The sequence below is a fragment of the Puma concolor genome, chromosome B1, assembly GCF_028749965.1.
Source record: "Puma concolor isolate L17-30 chromosome B1, mPumCon1.1.hap2, whole genome shotgun sequence".
Classification (NCBI taxonomy): Eukaryota; Metazoa; Chordata; class Mammalia; order Carnivora; family Felidae; genus Puma; species Puma concolor.
Window position 1 is genome coordinate 25465098 of NC_141670.1, and position 17863 is coordinate 25482960.

General features: G+C 37.2%; 1 protein-coding gene and 1 long non-coding RNA gene across 9 annotated transcripts in view; both read left to right on the plus strand.

Annotated features, from left to right (window-relative positions):
• Window positions 1–17863, plus strand: part of DLC1 (DLC1 Rho GTPase activating protein) — a 566624-nt gene that overhangs the window by 351313 nt on the left and 197448 nt on the right. The window lies entirely within an intron of this gene.
• On the plus strand, window positions 7507–17256 carry LOC147581513 (uncharacterized). Its single transcript, XR_015249982.1, has 2 exons — window positions 7507–11775; window positions 11807–17256. It is a non-coding gene; the product is annotated as an uncharacterized LOC147581513 (long non-coding RNA).

Here is a 17863-nt window from a genome sequence, read left to right on the forward strand (position 1 = left end):
GGCCTTGAGCAAGTTACTTAACCTCCTCATTTTCCCATTTCTAAAGTATAAATAAAGAAGCTGCCATGTTGTTGTTGTAAGGCAACAATGCTTGGCACAAAATAGGCCCTGAAAAAATGGTAGCTGTTTTTTATGATAATTAGTTGTGCTTATAACTACCATGTGTACAAGCCAAATAGAAGCTAGCTGTGTTACTACTGCCCATGTCTGATCCAAGAGCTCTTAAATGCTTCCTCAGGGCACCAATTAACAGTTAAGCAGCCATCCATGTGGAAAAAAGAGATCACTTTCTCTGTAAGCCTTTGAGTGAGTTACTTCAGACAGAAGTTATCACAGCACACACAGAGTTGGTCATATTTTAACCTCTCGTTAGAAATTCCTGTCTCTATTAGGGTGAAGTTCTCTCTTGTGAACAGATAATCTTCAACTTTCACAGTTTGCCCATGAGAAATCTATACCCTGCATCCTATTTTCTTAGGACTATATTATCCACTACATCCCTAGTCCCTGGGGTAATTGGATAGTGTCTTCCCAATTCCCACCCTTCCTCCCTCACCCCCTACACACAGTCCTGTCAACACTGCCTTCTAATCAACCCTCGTCCCTTCTCCCTGCCATTGCATTAATGCAGTCCTCCACTTCCCATGGACTTTTGCCACAGCAACCAGAACTGGTTTCCCTGACTCAACCTGTCATTACACCAGTCTACTCTCTACACTGTCACCAGAGTGATGTTTGAAAAGGACCACCTGATCGTATCAATTTCTGCTTTAACTTTTTCCTCCTCCTGGCTCTCTACAGGGTAAGGTCAAATTGCCTGCATCATACCTGGCCATTTGTAATCTGGAAGCAGTCTAATGTATTATGCTAGATAATGTCCATTTTGTCACCCAGATCTACTACTTCTTGTCAACTCTGTGCCCTGGCGGCTGACCAGTGTCGACAGAAAGAACCAGGGGACTGCCCACCTTTTTGTCTTCCCTATTCCTTCAGTTCCCTTCCCTGTTCCTTCCCTATTCCACCAATAAGAGGAGACTGGGAGGAGAGGAAGGCAGGGTGTGACATTGGGGCTGTGGAGTTGGGTAGTTAGCCCCCATCTGTTTCCCAAGGAGTCCCTGCCAGCTTCTCTTAGGTGACTCTTTCCACACAAGTCCCAGGTACTGAAAACCATTCTCTCCTCTGGCCTTTGTGGCTTCCCTAAATTTATATATAATTCTGTTACTAAACTTTCCTCAGTTACCCAATGTAGCATCTGTTTCCTGTGAGGAGTCTCACCAATATACCTACCAATATTTTCTCCCCTTTCTCTTCCCTTGTGTTGGTTTGCTGGTTTGTTCATCCAACTTCAGCCATCTCATACAGCCACAGAGCCCTTTCTAGCTCTGTGTCTTTCTACTTTTGCCTGCATCATGCAACCACCTTTCAAAAATACAGATGATAGGCAGAGATAGAAAAGGAGATAAATGGCTTATTCGGAGGGAAAAAGATATGGACATTCATCCTAAATGAATATAATTTCATTTAATTGCGTGAGAGATAAAAATGTCTACACTTATGATTTAGAACGTGTCCTCTATTGCATAGATGCCTATAAATTAGAGAATTAGCATTGCATTTTAGTCACCCAAGTGTGACTGAGCATATTTGAAAAGTAGCAGTATAAAGTAATATGAAATCTCTCATTCTAAAGTTAAATCACAGAACACCTCGCAAATTTTGTCAGAATGCATGGCAGCTCTGAAAAATAGACCATTATTATATTAACCAAAAATGGCAAAGTTTTTGCCCTGAGTGACTTGAAAATTCTGCTTGTTTTATTAGATCCAACAATATTGTCTCCTTAATGAATTACTTCCTAAGCAGAGTTAGTCATTGATTTTTCCGTGCCCCTAGAAAACTCTGTGTTTGTTACTGCAATCTTATTATCTTGCTTTGTGGTATGCCCTCATGTCTAGGCCATGAGCTTTTCTAGATAAGGGATATTGTCTGTGTGCCCTATAATTAAAACAGCTAATAAGCACATAAGTGAGTGTTCTGTAAATACATGTTAACCAATAAATTATAACTACAAAGATGCTTTGACTTCAATCTTAATGATTTAATGTTAATATAGTTCTAAAAATTTATATAACTCACTCTCCCCCCTCCCATTACTCCTACTACCCCCATAACTGCCAAATATTTCAGCTGGGTAATTAATTAATGGTGTTATTTGTGGACCTATCTCATACAAATCTGTAAAGCGCACCATTGAGAAAGATGACTTAGAATCTGACTTTGTTTGCATTCCTTGGTCATTTTTCTTAGAATGTTTGTACTCCTGCCTTTAGGTTAGTTTGTTGGCCAGAAAATGTTAAAACCAAGATAATGAATAATTATAGCCTGAAACACTTGTGAAAGATAGCTTTCAGAAGCATATAACAGATTCACAGTCTCTCCACATTTTGTGTTGTGGCTAGTAAGGCAGAACATAGAAATCAAATACTTCTTTGTGACAAATGTGTGAGGGGAAAAATCAGGGTTTTCATAATTTCATTCCAAGTTCCTTGTAAACACACCTAATAACAAAGCCCAGATTTGGTGCCTTTTGGTATTAATTTTCTTGGCTGCCTTTGATCACTGAGAAGAGAAATACAGATGACAAAAACAAAAACACAAAAACCCAAAACTGAAATGCAAAGATATTCCCCCTTTTCCAATCTGATTATCATTGCTTGATTCAGGGAATTATCCATGTGATGTATTTTGCTCTAAATCAGGTTTCAATATCTACAGATATTGGGATTTAATGAAAGAACAAAAATATGACCACTCTATTTCAGTTTTCCTTTGAAACATTCTGCTCCATATCATGTCTCCATTTTAGCACAGATCAGACTGGTTTTAGTGCTGTCTCACTAGACCGTAAGCATCTTGAGAGATGGAATTTCGTTTTATTCAACTTATACTCCCAGTGTATGACATTACAGTAGTTGCTTGATATTTGATAAATGAATAAACAAGATCTTTTTTAAAAAAATCAACAAATGCTTTACTCCATACATATAATACTCCCAGAGCCAAATGCAGAATCTTATCATTCTATTCTAAGTGAAGTGCTTTCTGTGACTGCAAAGAACCCCAGCTGTTTTACAGGGTTCGGCAGGATCTGAAAATTGTCTTTATCTGGCCAGGCTGGGCTTTGGCCAACATTCCAAACTCTTTATTCCCTTTCACTCTCCAAAAATGAATTTCATTATTTTTATACTAGTAGCTTATAAATACTCACTTGCTCCACTTTTCTTAGTATTATGGTCTCTGTTTGCTTGCTTTTTTATGAGGAAGGAATTTAGGGTATGCCCACACATAACCTCTCAGTTTCTCTGAAACCCAATGTAAACTAATCCATGAAAAGTTGGCTGTGGTTGACTGGGCTGTTGAGAGGAAACACATTAGCTTTCAGGTATCAAGGAGTTCATGAAAAATAGAAGTAAGCTATTCTTAAATGCCAAAAGTCTTGAATTCATAGGATATTTTTCAGTACAGGTAATTTTCTAAATCTATTTCTAAATGTTCTGTTGGTATTTCATTTATTACCAAGTAGGAAAAGTAAATCTAGTATGTCACCAGAACCAATCAAATATATTTCCTTTCCTTCCCAATGATATTTCAAGCAGCACAGGTACATGATAATTTCTCTTTAACAAGTTGCAATTTGAATGATTCCCCCTGTACTTGGAGTGGTCTTCTCAGGTCTCCATAGCCAAAGGTGGCTGGATCTTTCTATGACATGTAGTGATACCTGTGATGTATTCCTGTTCATGAATTATCTTCCCTATCAGGCTCTGAGTTCTTGAAGGTATAAACGCCCTCCATTTTATCTTTGTCACCCTGCACCCAGTGTAGGATCCTTGCACAAGCAGATACTCAAACAATAGTTTTGAATCATGCATGCACTACATTAATCTTAAGTCTATCAACTACCATAACTCTTCACATTTGACGAGCTTAAAACTTCTTCCTCCAAAAAGCCTTGTGCACATTCTGTTCCCTGCTTCATCCCTTGAAAGAATGGCTATCAGGACTGGGAAGAGGGAGCGAGGAACTACCAGTCCACGCTAATGAGGCAGTTTTGAATTAAGTATTTTAATTGACATTGACCTTTTATCACTAGAAAAATTAACATGTCCTTCCAATCTTCCCTGAAGAACAATTTATTAAAAGGCCCCTTTCCATCAGTTTTGTTTTACAGAGCAATAGAAGAACTTTCAGGTAGTTTGACAATCTTATCTGATCATTTTTAGATGCCCTCAAATATTTACTTTTGCAGAATTCACAGTGCACAGTTTGCAGTTCAGTTACTTTTATTAATCATATGAATACATAGACAAATATGTACCCACAAGATAGTTGTACATTGATTCTACTTTCTTAGGGAGGTGCATGTACTTTGGAAAGGTACACATAACAAGTATTACTTTGACCTGAGTGTGAAATGACCTACCACTCTACTGGTATGACTGTGCTTTTCTTCTCTCACTGACCCTCCTTTGGTTTGAAGGACTCTGATTTGTTTTTCTAGAGGCAAAACTTTGAGATCAATCTCTCTCCCAGATGGATGCGTAAATATTTCTATTGTAGACTAAAAATCACATTTTGAGATGTGGTTTATCTAAATGAGAAATCCAAGGCAGTTATTAACAACCATAACAAACTTACTCATGCCCAAGACAAGGCTGGTGCCCATTTTGTTGTGGGAAGGCTGTGCCGAACACCAGTCTGGCTATTTCAGGAGAATGGATCAGGAATTCAAAAAGCTATTTTCTCCTGATTACTGTAATCAGATAGAAAAGATTTTATAGGGCGCCTGAGTGGCTCAGTCAGTTGAGCATCCAACTTCATTTCAGGTCATGATCTCATAGTTCATGAGTTCAAGCCCCACATTGGACTCTGTGCTGACAGCTCAGAACCTGGAGCCTGTTTGGATTCTGTGTCTCCCTCTCTCTCTGCTCCTTCCCCACTAGTGCTCTGTCTCTCTCCACCTCTCAAAAATAAAGAAACATAAGTAACTAAGTAAGTAAGTAAATAAATAAATAAATAAATAATAAAGATTTTCTAGAATTCTAGGAGTGATGTTTAAGCAAAATGATCCCCTAAAGCCCCCACTTACCCACCACAATGGGGTTTTGATTTTTGTTTTAAAATTTTGTCTAACCAGAAAACACATTCCAGTGACTCCCAACTGCTAATATTATAAGCTTCTTTTTAATATAAATGTTCAATCAATTCTTTCCTAGGGATTTAAGGAAACTAGTAAATGGAGGATAATAGTACAGTTCTTCACTTCTTTAATTTACCTTTTTAAGTCTCTGGTCTTCTTGGATATATTTATCCAAATATTTTCCCTGCTGTGCTATGATTTCCTGAAAGGCAGACATTTTCTCTTCATCTGCATAATGCCAGCCTCTTAGAAGGTCTTTGACTTAATGTTTGTAGAATGAATGGTTGAATGAATAATAACAGCAAGCATTTACTCTGTGCCTGCACTTTCCTAAGCACTTTATAGATACAAACTCAGTAAATCCTCTAGCAACCCTATAAGGTAAGTGTTCCTGTTTTCCATATTATAGAGATGAGGAACCTGAAATTCAGAGGTTGCCTAAAATACCCAAAGTCACACTTTGCCCGAGGCAGGATTCAAAGCAAGCAACACAGACTAGTATGCATGCTCTTAACTACTATGCTGTATGCTGTATGTAGTGGTTAAATGCCAAGACTCCTCAGGCTGATGAATAAATTTTTCCATAACCTGACCTTGACCTTCCTTCCCAACCTTATCTCCCATCCTCTTCTAACATGTACCTTCCGCTGTAGCCATGGTAGCAACAACACTTTTCCCCTAAATTTGCTTCTACGTAACTTGACCTTTGATCCTCCTATTTCCCTTCCATAAATTAACTCCCTCAGCTCCTAAGGTCTCATTTGGGTCTCACCTTCACCATGAAGTCTTCTATGACGACTCCTGCTCATATTAATTTTATGCTTTCTGAAATATGGCCATTTTCATACTTAATGGTATATATGGATTGTCGTTTTCTGTCAAGTGATTCGTCTCAGCACTGCCTCCAATAGTCTTAAGCATGTTTTTAAAAGTCACTTACCTGGGCGCCTGGGTAGCTCAGTTGGTTAAGCGTTCAACTTCCACTCAGGTCATAATCTCACCATTCATGGGTTCAAGCCCTGCACGGGGCTCTGTGCTGACAGCTTGGAGCCTGGAGCCTGCTTTGGATTCTGTGTCTTCCTCTCTCTCTGCCCCTTCCCCACTCGTGCTCTGTCACTCTCTGTTTCTCAAAAATAAATAAACATAAAAAAAAATTTTAAATCATTTAGCATAACGCTGTACACCTAAAAAGGGTATTTTTAATAAATAAACTTTATTTTTTAGAGCAGTTTTAGATTCACAGAAAAATTTAGTGGCAAGTACAGCTCAAATATATGACATTCGTTTAAAGGCAAAACTATGGATTTAGTAAAAAGATCAGGGGTTGGGGATAGAGAGACATGAATTGATGAAGCACAGAGGATATGGGGGATAGGGAAGCTTTTCTGTGTGATACTGGAATGGTACAGCATGTAGAAGCACCTGGGTGCCTCAGTTCGTTGAGTGTCTGACTCCTGACTTCCACTCAGGTCATGATCACAGGGTCCTTGGGATCGAGCCCCACATAGGGCTCCATGCTGAGCCTGGAGCTTGCTTAAGATTCTCTCTCTCTCTCCCTCTGCCCCATTACCCCACTCTTTCTCTCTGTCTCTAGAAATGAAATGAAATGAAATGAAATGAAATGAAATGAAATGAAATGAAATGAAATGAAATGAAATGAAATGAAACAAAAAATAATGGTACAGTGTGTAGGGTTTTCAGATTGGCTTCTTTCAATTAGTAATATGCATTTAAGGTTCCTGCATGTCTTTTCATAACTTGATAGCTCATTTCTTTGTAGCACTAATATTTCATTATATTGATATACCTTAGTTTAAAGAGCTTATTTAATACATTCTTTTGTTTGTTATGTTTTTAAAGTTTAGTCATTTATTTTGAGAGAGAGCAAGTGAGCGAGTGTGCTCAAGTGGGGGAGGGGCGGGGGGGGGAGGGTAGAGAGAGAATCCCAAGCAGAGCAGACTCCATGCTGTCAGTGCAGAGCCCAGCATGGGGCTTGAACCCACAAACTGTGAGATCATGACCTGAGCTGAAATCAAGAGTCAGACTCTTAACCGACTAAGCCTCCCAGGTGCCCCTTATTTAATACATTTGTAATATAAACACTTTAAAAAAAAACTTCATTGATCATAAAATATATTACACAGTCCACCTATTTCAATCTTTATCCTTTCTTCTTTAGGCAAAAGTAATTCTGTTCTCTTAACCATCGACTTTCATTACTTCATTTCTTTCCTTTGGAATTTCTTCAAGTTTTCAAAATAAAAATATTACTACTAAATATATATATATATATATATATATATATATATATATATATATATATATTTATATATATGACAACAGCTGTTATTTATTGTGTACTACCATATAATCTCTGAAAAGAGAGCTAGATGACTCCTTATACTAAGCTACACAGAACATCAGTCCCTCTGGCTCCAAAGCTTATGTGTTTTCTACTTCTTCATGCTCAACATTGCCATTTCTTCGACCTCCAAGTGTTGTAATAAAAGTGTGGTCAAAATTAGTAAAACTGTAATAATTCATATAATTTATATGATCTACTTATTTCTGTCTTTATGCCTTTGCTCCTGAAGTTTACTGTTCCCAAACATTCTTCTACTATCTTTTTTCTCCAAACCACACTCTTCCTTCAAGGACTCACTTGAGTGCCACTTTTTCTACCAAGCCACCTCTAATTGCCCTACCCTTTGATGAACTCTTCCTTTGAATCAGACAGGTTTCACTGCTCATCTTATCTTCTGCCCCTGAAAGGAGCAGCCTAGTATCTTGCGACCCCTTATTCTAACCCATGGCTAGAGTCTGTTGGACCGGAGGCAGCCAAGTGGGGGTGGGGGTCACACTTGACTCAAGGTCAGAGAATAACTGGCTGACCAGTGGACAACTTCTTTCTCTCTTTCTGCCCATCTCTCCTTTCTCTCTTTTCTCTCTCTCTCTCTCTCTCTCTCTCTCTCTCTCTGTGTGTGTGTGTGTGTGTGTGTGTATTTCTCAGTTAAATTATGAGCTGAAGAAACAGTCAAACTACAACAGATGCTTTGGCTAAAAATTCATATGCACTGTGAGGTAAAGTAATAGGAAACCATCCTGCAAAGAAGAGCAGAAAAATGGCACAATTGGGCCAAGACAGAGAAGTGAGAGACAATGCAAACTAGAGAAAGAGATAAAAAAAGTAGCTGTTTCCATCCCACGTGTCAGCTGCAACTCTCAGGAGGTCTCTGCCCCACGTCTGCACAATATCTCTGTATCCTCATGCCTCAGGCTTTTCGTTGGACCTAACATGAACTAGTTCCTTGCACTCACATAATTAGGCATCCTTCTCCAAACTCTTGTTGAATGTGCAATTAGTATCAAAAATACTCTGTTATTTAATGTTACCTGATATCTTCCATCATTCTCTGCTTCTTCTATATATACACTATCCCCCAAAATATGTTGTAAAAGAGCCTCCGTGAAGAGCAGGACGCCCTTTTGTTTGCTATTTAGTTTGTTTTACTCCACAAGACCTACCCAAAACTAATTATTTAGTGAATGTTCAATAAAATTTTATTTTTTCACAGTTATACTGACTTTAATGCTAAAGAGCTATATTACTGCTTCATAATTACCTGCAACCATAGAACATCTGTCCCAACTCTCTTAGCGACACTCATCTACATCAGGACCATCTTATCTTGTATTTATGAGACCCATGGATTTTCTCTTTTCCCTTGACCAAATAAATTATCTCCGTTTAAAAACCACACTCAACTTCATCCTGAACATGCCATTCAGTTTCTAATTGACATCGTAATTTATTTGAGCCAAGTGCTGCTGCCCCAGACAATTTAATACTTTCAATAGACTGTATTCACATTCCCTCCTTCCACTAAACACAATTAGTAAGATATTAAGTAATAATATCTAACATTGTGAATCCACAAGAAGGAACAAAAAACAAACAAATAAGCAGGGGGTGAGACACTTGACACATTTTTTTAATAAAGTATCTTTAAGAGAAAAAAATCAAAATTCTGCTTGACATACCTGTATTCTATGACTTAGTATTTTTTAATTTAAAAAAGTCACCCATGTGGGTTCCATTTCAGCGATTTTTTCCCCCTAAGATCTCTAACGGCTGTATTCTAACTGCAATGATGAGGACACTAGCTTTCATCTATGCAAAACAAACATCAGCTAGGTAACCCAAAGCGGGGGGGATGAAAGGCTTTTCTCTTTTATAACTTTAGTAAAGTGGGAAGCTGACTTGTTTATCATACACGGGAAGTTGCATTATTTTGTAATACTTTGGAGCACCCGATTTGGGGGCCTTTACCAAAAAAAGGCATCTCGGTCTAATTTGTGACCCTGACACTGATATGGCACTCATCCTTCTGCAGCTAATCAAGAGCCATTCTCCCAGATGGTCCATGACAACAGAACATAAACAGAGCAGTGACCTTCTCAGCCTCACATGCAGGGAGCGCCCTGAGCTTTTTGTGATGCAGACAAGAGGACTGTGACACAGAGACCTTAGAAATGTCTTTCCAAATGGAGATAGTCTGACTCACGTACAGATGTCTTCAGGCATTCCAAAAGCATTCCCATCTAGAATGTAGGCCAATTTTGAAAAATGCCTGCAGATCACAGATATTGAGACATTTTCCTAAAGGAAACAAAATATAAAATTTCAGCGAAGTAAGTTTAGTTAGATTACAGATAGAAGTTAAAGGAAGCCATAGTTCCTTTCTTTTCTCTCTCTCTTTATTTTTTTTTTTTTCTAGTAGGACTTAAGTGAGCCAAGCTAACAGCACTGATCCATAGAAAGAATTCCACATCTGGAAAGTCTTTGCTCCATCTGTCGTAGGTTTCCAGCCTTTTGCTCTTTCTCTTCCATTTCCCGTGACTTCAGCTTACCTCTCTTTTGTTTTCTTTAGTGAAATTATTCAACCCTTAGGGGTTTTGGGGTTTTATTTTGTTTTGTTTTGTTTTTAGGAGGAAGGAGAGCAAAGGAATACTTCATAATGTTTTTTGATTCTCTAGAATTTAGTCTCATTTATATTTCTTGAAGTTTCTGCATAAGTGATATAGATAGTAAAAACTACAAATATCTGATCAACTCTATGGAATTATATTTTAGAAATACATTAGGTAGACAATGCTTTGATTTTTATGGTTGTACTTATTGGTCTTATTTTAATGGTTTTGATATTGGTCTTAAACTTCTAATTTGAGAGTCTTATTTTGTTTATCTCAAGTGATAGAAGTTAATATCATAGAATACATAGAAATAAAGTTGCATGTTTGTATCATAGCACTCATTGATATCATATTTAATATAATTAAGAAGCAATATTTAGTATGGAAGTGCTGTCTCACCACATCCCCTCCTCAGCCTTAAATGCATTAAATGGCATTGATGTTTGGAGTTTCTTTTCTTGTCTGTCCTTACGTATTCTCATGGGAATCTCACCCAACTAAAGCTGTATCTCCACAATCTCCAGCCCCAGCCTGTCAGCCAAGCCACCCTCTTCACCTTCAGCTGCCCCTGAGACTGGATCACAGAATGACCCACACCCCACATCCTGCACTTTCTACTGAAGTGTTTTTGCTAATACTGTTACCTTTTCCTGAAGGTTCCTTTCATACTGTTTCCAAATTTCTATATTTACCTCCTCTTTGAAACCTCCCATGACTTCCTATACTCTGAGATCAGCTCTTTTCCCCAGAACTCTCAAATACTAGACTTGAAGTTCTCACAAGGGTTTTATTCCTTTATATTCTTTATCATGATTATTAAGGCTTATTCTATTATATAATAAAACCCACGTCTAGTTTGTTTTTAAATTCCTGCACATAAAGGACACTCAATTATTTTTTGTTTGAAAGAAAATGGCATTTTTAATTTGAAAATAAAAGCATAGCTTTTTAATGCAATGTTTATTAAAATGTTCATCATAATTTTCTAGAATGCTTGTTTAAGAATTCAGATTCCTAGGTGCCTCCAGGCCTACTGACTCAGAGTCTCATAGACTCAAGAATCTTAAAGGTAATATACTCTCCAGAGAGTTCTAGTCCAAATAAAGTTTGAGGCATCACTGGTTCATGTCAGTGAAAGTTTTCTGGTTATTCTTCCTCCACATGCATATAATCTTAATACATACTTCAAAGTTTGTACTGCATAAAAAAATCCTAAGGCTTAAGACAAATGATCGTGACACTGAATGGCTAGTAAAAGGTCATATTTTATTATAAATATAACCAGAAATATCTCTGAATGTCTTTTTTTTACCAGATAGTGTACTGGGCTTATAAAAATATTTAAGACACTATCCTCAAAGAGCATACAGTCAAAGTGAGAGAAAAGATATATATGAAAAGTCTATTAAACAAGCAGAGTAATCAAAGATGCCATATTATGTTCATATAGTTTCACATATTTGCCACTAGCCAACTTAATCATTATCCAACCAGTTAAATATAACATTTTAAGGCAGTAAACATATTTGGACGTCCTAGCCAGAGCAATTAGGCAGAAGAAGAAGGAAGAACAGGAAGGTTTTGTGGGGGGAGAAATAAAAGTCATCCATTTTGGAAAGAAAGAATAAAAAGTCACTATTTGCAGATACCATGATATTATATGTAGAAAACCCTAAAAACTGCATTAGACAATTGTTAGAGCTAATAAATGAGGTCAGTAAAGTTTCAGGATACAAAATTAATACAGAAAAATCTCTTGCATTTCTATACACTAATAATGAACTATCAGAGAAATTAAGAAAATAATCCCATTGAAATTACACCAAAAAGAATTTTAAAAACCTAGGAATAAATTTAATCAAGAAGGTGAAAGACCTGTATGTTGAAAACTTACAAGACCTTAATGCAAAAAATTGAAGAAGATACAAATAAATAGAAAGATATTCCACAGTTCATGGGTTGGAAGAATTAATATTGTTAAAATGTCCATAACTACCCAAAGCAACATGCAGACAGTGCAATTCCTATCAAAATTCCAATGGCATTTTTCATAGAAGTAGAACAATTAGTCCCAAAATTTATGTGGAACTATAAAAGACCCCAAATAGCCAAAGTAATCTTAAGGAAGAACAAAGCCAGAGACATCACCCTCCCTGATTTTAAACTGTGTTACAAAACTATAGTCATTGAAACAGTATAGTACCAGCATAAAAATAGACAAATAGGTCAATGGAACAGAACAGAGAGCCCAGAAATAAACCTCTAAATATATGGTCAATAAATTTGCCACAAATAGGCCAAGAATATACAATGGGGAAAGGATTGTCTCTTCAACAAATAGTTTTGGGAAAACTGGACAGCTACATGCAAAAGAATGAAACTGGACCACTTTCTCACACTGTACACAAAAATTAACTTGAAATGAATTAAAAACTTAAATATAAAACTTGAAGCCATAAAACTCCTTGGAGAAAACATAGGTGGTAAACTCCTTCACATAAGTCTTGGCAATGATTTTTTTGAATCTGACCCCAAAAGCAAAAATAAACAAGCAGAACCACATCAAGCTAAAAAGTTTCTGCACAGCAAAGGAAACCATCAACAGAATGGAAAGGCAACCTACCAAAAGGGATAAAATATTTACAAATCATATATTGATAAAGAGCTAATATCCAAAACATGTAAAGAACTCATACACCTCAATCGCAAATAAATAAATAAATAAATGAATGAATGAATGAATGAATGATTCAATTAAAAAATGAGTAGAAGATCTGAATAGACACTTTTTTCCCAAAAAAGACATGCAAATGACCAATAGGATATAAAAAGATGCTCTACTTTATTAGGCATCAGGGAAATGCTAATCAAAACTGCAATGAGATATCACCTCATACCTGTTAGAATGGCTATTCTCAAAAAGAGCAGAAATAACAAATATTGGCAAGGATGTGGAGAAAAGGGAACTTTGTGTGCACTGTTGCTTGGAATATAAATTGGTACAGCCTCTGTGGGAAACAGGTTCCTCAAAAAATTAAAAATAGACCTACCATGTGATCCAGTAATTATGCTTCAGGGTATTTATATTAAAAATAATGAAAATATTAATTTAAAAAGATAAATGCACCTCCATGTTCATTGCAGCATTATTTATAATAGCTAAGATATGTAAATAACCTGTCTATCAATGGACAAATGGATATATGTACAATGGAATACTACTGAGCCATAAAAAAAGAAATCTTGCCATTTGCAACAACATGGATGGACCTCAAGGCATTATGCTATGTGAAGTAAGTCAGATGAAGAAAGAAAAATATTGTATGATCTCTTATATGTGGAATATTTTATATATACATGGACACGGAGAATAACAGAGAATAAAACAGACTGGTGTTTGCCAGAGGTAGGGGTTAGGGGTGGGAGAAATGGGTGGATTTTTTTAGTTTAAATAAATTGAGCAAAAAATATATAGCAGTGGAAATAATCCCATCTGCAGACATGATAGGAAGAGAAAAAGAGAACAGAGACTATGAAATGAGAAACTGAATATCAGTAAGTAGTTTCACTCACATTCAATAAATAGATGTTTGCTTGGACCAGGTCCTTGTTTTATGTATAAATTTTTCCACAGCTCTCTATTTCCTCCTCTTCTCCTAGGCTAAACTTCCTCTCGGAATAGCCCAGCAGGTATTATCGAGAGCTTGTATGACAGAATTCTGAACTCTGTGAAATGGAGGACATTGGGGGTGAAGGGGTAATCCAGCATGCGGCAGTAACTCTGGACAGTCACACGAATGCCTTAGGGAAAAGGAAGATATGGCAGGTGTGAAGATGTTCAGGGAGGGAACATCAGGAGGGGTAATGACACAAACATTACCTAATTTCCAACTTGGTAATCCTAGAAACAGCGCAAGTGACCCTGAAAACTCATTACCGCATATTGCTGAAAACTGATACAAATGTTCTAATTTTTCAGTAAGATTACAGTCCTCAGCTTGCCCTTCATGGAATGTATTCTCCCTGCTCCAGGTTAGTGCAAGTCCAGCCAAACGTCAGCCTATCCAGTTCTCTTCCCTACCATCTTTCTCCCTCACTTCTTCCCTCCTCCACTCAAAAGCTGAGAGCCCGGGGCCAAGGGAAAAAGGACTAGGAACAAGTGATATTGATGAGCGCTGCTCTGCCTGCTCCTCCGGTTGAGTTGTCTAGGAACTTCCTTGGTCTAGACCTTGAGAACACATCCCTTGAGAATGCTTCCAGCCTGCTGAGCAACTTCATGGTAACAACTAAGTGGCAAGATGCTCAAGACACTTGAAACAGTGAGCTAAAAGAGGTCACCTGGTCTGGAACGGTCCAGAGAAGATAAGGGTGAAATAAAAGCCTTGAAAAACTGGGAGATCAGGGAGATCAAAAGCAATTCTAGGCATGGAAAACAGTGTTGGCAAAGTTAGAACAATGGGAATGCACACGGCAGGGTGATGCAATTGTGCAGCCCAGCCAGCTGGAGCACGGCGTGTGTGTTTGGGAAAAGAGAAAACTGGAAAAATGGGATGGGTCCAGACTCATCAGGCCTTGGAGAGTGATTCTAATTTTTACTAAGAATAGTAAATCCTATTAAATTAATCAGTGGTATTACCCCAGTTGCAAAGATCTAGACATCCTTATTCTTAACTCTGTAGTCAGTAGTAAAGGAAAAAGAAACAGAAATCATTTTTTAGATGATGTACTACAATACCAGAAACCCATTAGATAATAACTATGATCACTATTTGTAAGGACTTTTAATATGTAGATATGACTTTTAATATGTAGCTATTACAGGGGATTTAGTAAATGAGGTTAGAAAAAAAGTCAGAAACTTTTGAGTTATGCTTTTGCTTTTAGTGATATGCTTTTAAAAAATGAATTCTGCTTTATTATAATTCAACCAAGTGACATCATGGAGATAAAGAAGAGATATATGAGTTTAGAGAACTAACGAAAATAGCTGCTTCTAAAGATCTCCAGTTTTCTGATTTTAGAGCAAATCATCATCCTAAGAAATGCTAACCATTTCCTAAAAACTAGATAAAAAGGTTTACTTTAGAATAATCATATTTTACACTTAAATGACAAAATGGCCTGCGCTGTTTCCTGCCACCATCCATCCTTTGTTTTTCTTTGAATATTTCAGTTTTCAATGTTCTTATATCACTGATGATCTATAGTCTTGGTACCAGATGTGAACCACTCACTGTGCATGAAGCTCCAAAGGCAAAAATGCTTCCATTTCCTTTCAACATTTTTTTCCAATTTCCAACTTGAGATATTAAAACTGCTTACTATGTTGTTCTTCCACATAAATAACAAATAGTAAGAAGTGTGCAAATACCAACAATTGTTCATATTTTTTAACGTTTATTTAGTTTTGAGACAGAGAGAGACAGAGCATGAATGGGGGAGGGTCAGAGAGGGAGGGAGACACAGAATCCGAAACAGGCTCCAGGCTCTGAGCTGTCAGCACAGAACCCAATGCGGGGCTCGAACTCACAGACTGCGAGATCATGACCTGAGCCGAAGTCGGACACTTAACTGACTGAGCCACCCAGGTGCTCCATCAACAATTGTTTAATTCAGAGGCTGATTAAATAATTCACAAAACAGTGATTTTACCTTTTCTCTCCATCTAGATACACGAGAGCTAAATTAACACCCATTGAAATACTCAAGCAATTATTATCTCTACATATTTTATGCATATATTTAGAGCAAAGTTCCTAACCTGTTTATGGTGACCTTTTTTTTCACTCTTCTGGTGACATATACCATTTTAAAATATAATAAAAATAGAGTCCTAGAAAATAAAACTGAGGGGAAAAAAACAAAAACATAAAAAAGAGAAACCAAAGTGTTTTATCCTTAGATTCAATAGACATAAAATTACTCTGTCCAACTACTATAAGAAGTTTCTAAATGCTTCCTCTAGATTTCTGTGCTCATCCCTGACCATTCATCCAGATTCTGGCCAGCCATTGGCCACACATTGAAAAGTCTCAAAGACCATGAAGGCCAAGCCAGTAGTGAGTGTGAGGAAAAATTAGGGTCAGAACCTCCTGAGTCTCCCATTCAAGATTAGGGAAGCAGTGCAGGCACCATATTTCTTCTGTCTATTAAAGAGGGTGCCCCCCCCCCCCACAACTGGAAAAAAAGGAGGGAAAGGAAGGGAAAGGATTTTGTCTAAAAGAAGCACTTTCTAGCAATCTCCACTGCCCATTGTCATCTGCTTTTTTTTCTTCAGTGGGAGTACGCTCGACTTTCTCTGCAGATTCCTTTTTTCAGGTGAAGTTTGCAGATTGCCACTTCCTGTACAGCATAACCTATGCAAATGAGTAATGATGTTCCATCTCCCTTAATAGTACTGTGTTTCCCTTTCCCGGCTCTTCTTTTTACTTTCTTCTCCTGACTTGTCTTCCTTTAGCTTTTTGTATGCCAGCCAGAAGAGTAAGAGTTTCATTTTCTTTCCTGTTGTTTTTTCTTGCTTAAAATATTTGCAAAGAGGTTTTTGTCTTACTGTTTATCAGAGAGACTATGAAAGTTACATGTTCTTTTTCTGCTAATGTTAACAGGATACCTGTTTACTTAAATAATCACTTTTTAAGATTCCATTAGGTGCCTTGGAAAGGAATATGTATCCATACAAATAACATATCCTAATACAATAGTGCAATCCAATAGTAATCTATCATTGAGTTGAAATATTTTTATTGCTTTGGCTAATAATATGCCAATACTAATAACATTGTGTGAAATTATACTAATAATTATTCAATATAGAATGAGTCTTTTTGTGATACCATTCAAATAAACTTTATTATTGGGGCACCAGGTGGCTCAGTTTGTTGAGTGTACAACTTTGGCTCAGGTCATGATCTCACAGTTCGTGGGTTCAAGCCCTATGTTGGGCTGTCACATGGAGCCTGCTTTGGACTCTCTGTCTCCCTCTCTGTCTGTCTCTCCCCTGCTTGTGCTCTCTCTCTCTCTCTCACAAAAATAAATAAATATTAAATAAATAAATAAATAAATAAATAAATAAATAAATAAATTTTATTATTGATAATATCTTAAGTGCCTTATTATAAAACTCTCATACAATTTGACCCAGTAACACAGTACTGGGATATCATTTCCATATATACATTCCATACATACTCCAAGCCAGTGATCATTCTCTAAGCAGCAGATTCCTCCCCACCTCTCTGTGAAGACTTACATCTGATTCTCAAAGATCCAGAGCTCTGATGATTTGCTTTTTATCCCAGAATTTTCAGTGATATCAAACTTTGAACCCTGAGCTTCTATTTCCCAATTCTGTCACCTCTATGTATTCTGTAAAATAAAATCCATTGATTTTTTTCAGTTGGGTTGTTTCTATTTTGCTTTTTTTTGATTTGTAGAAGTGATTTATTATGGACATTAACACTTGTTCGGTTATTTATGTTGAAAATATTACCTATTTGTCATTTTGCTTTTTTTCATCACCTTCAAAATAGCTCTCTTGTACGTTATAGTGAATCTCACTCTACCCGCCGCCGCCACCCCCACCCCCCACCCCCCACCCGCATCCTCAGCCTCTAGCAAGCACTGAGCTCGTGTCTGGCACTATAGTTGTGCCTTTTATAGAGTTACCTGTAAGTGGACAAAGGTGCTGTC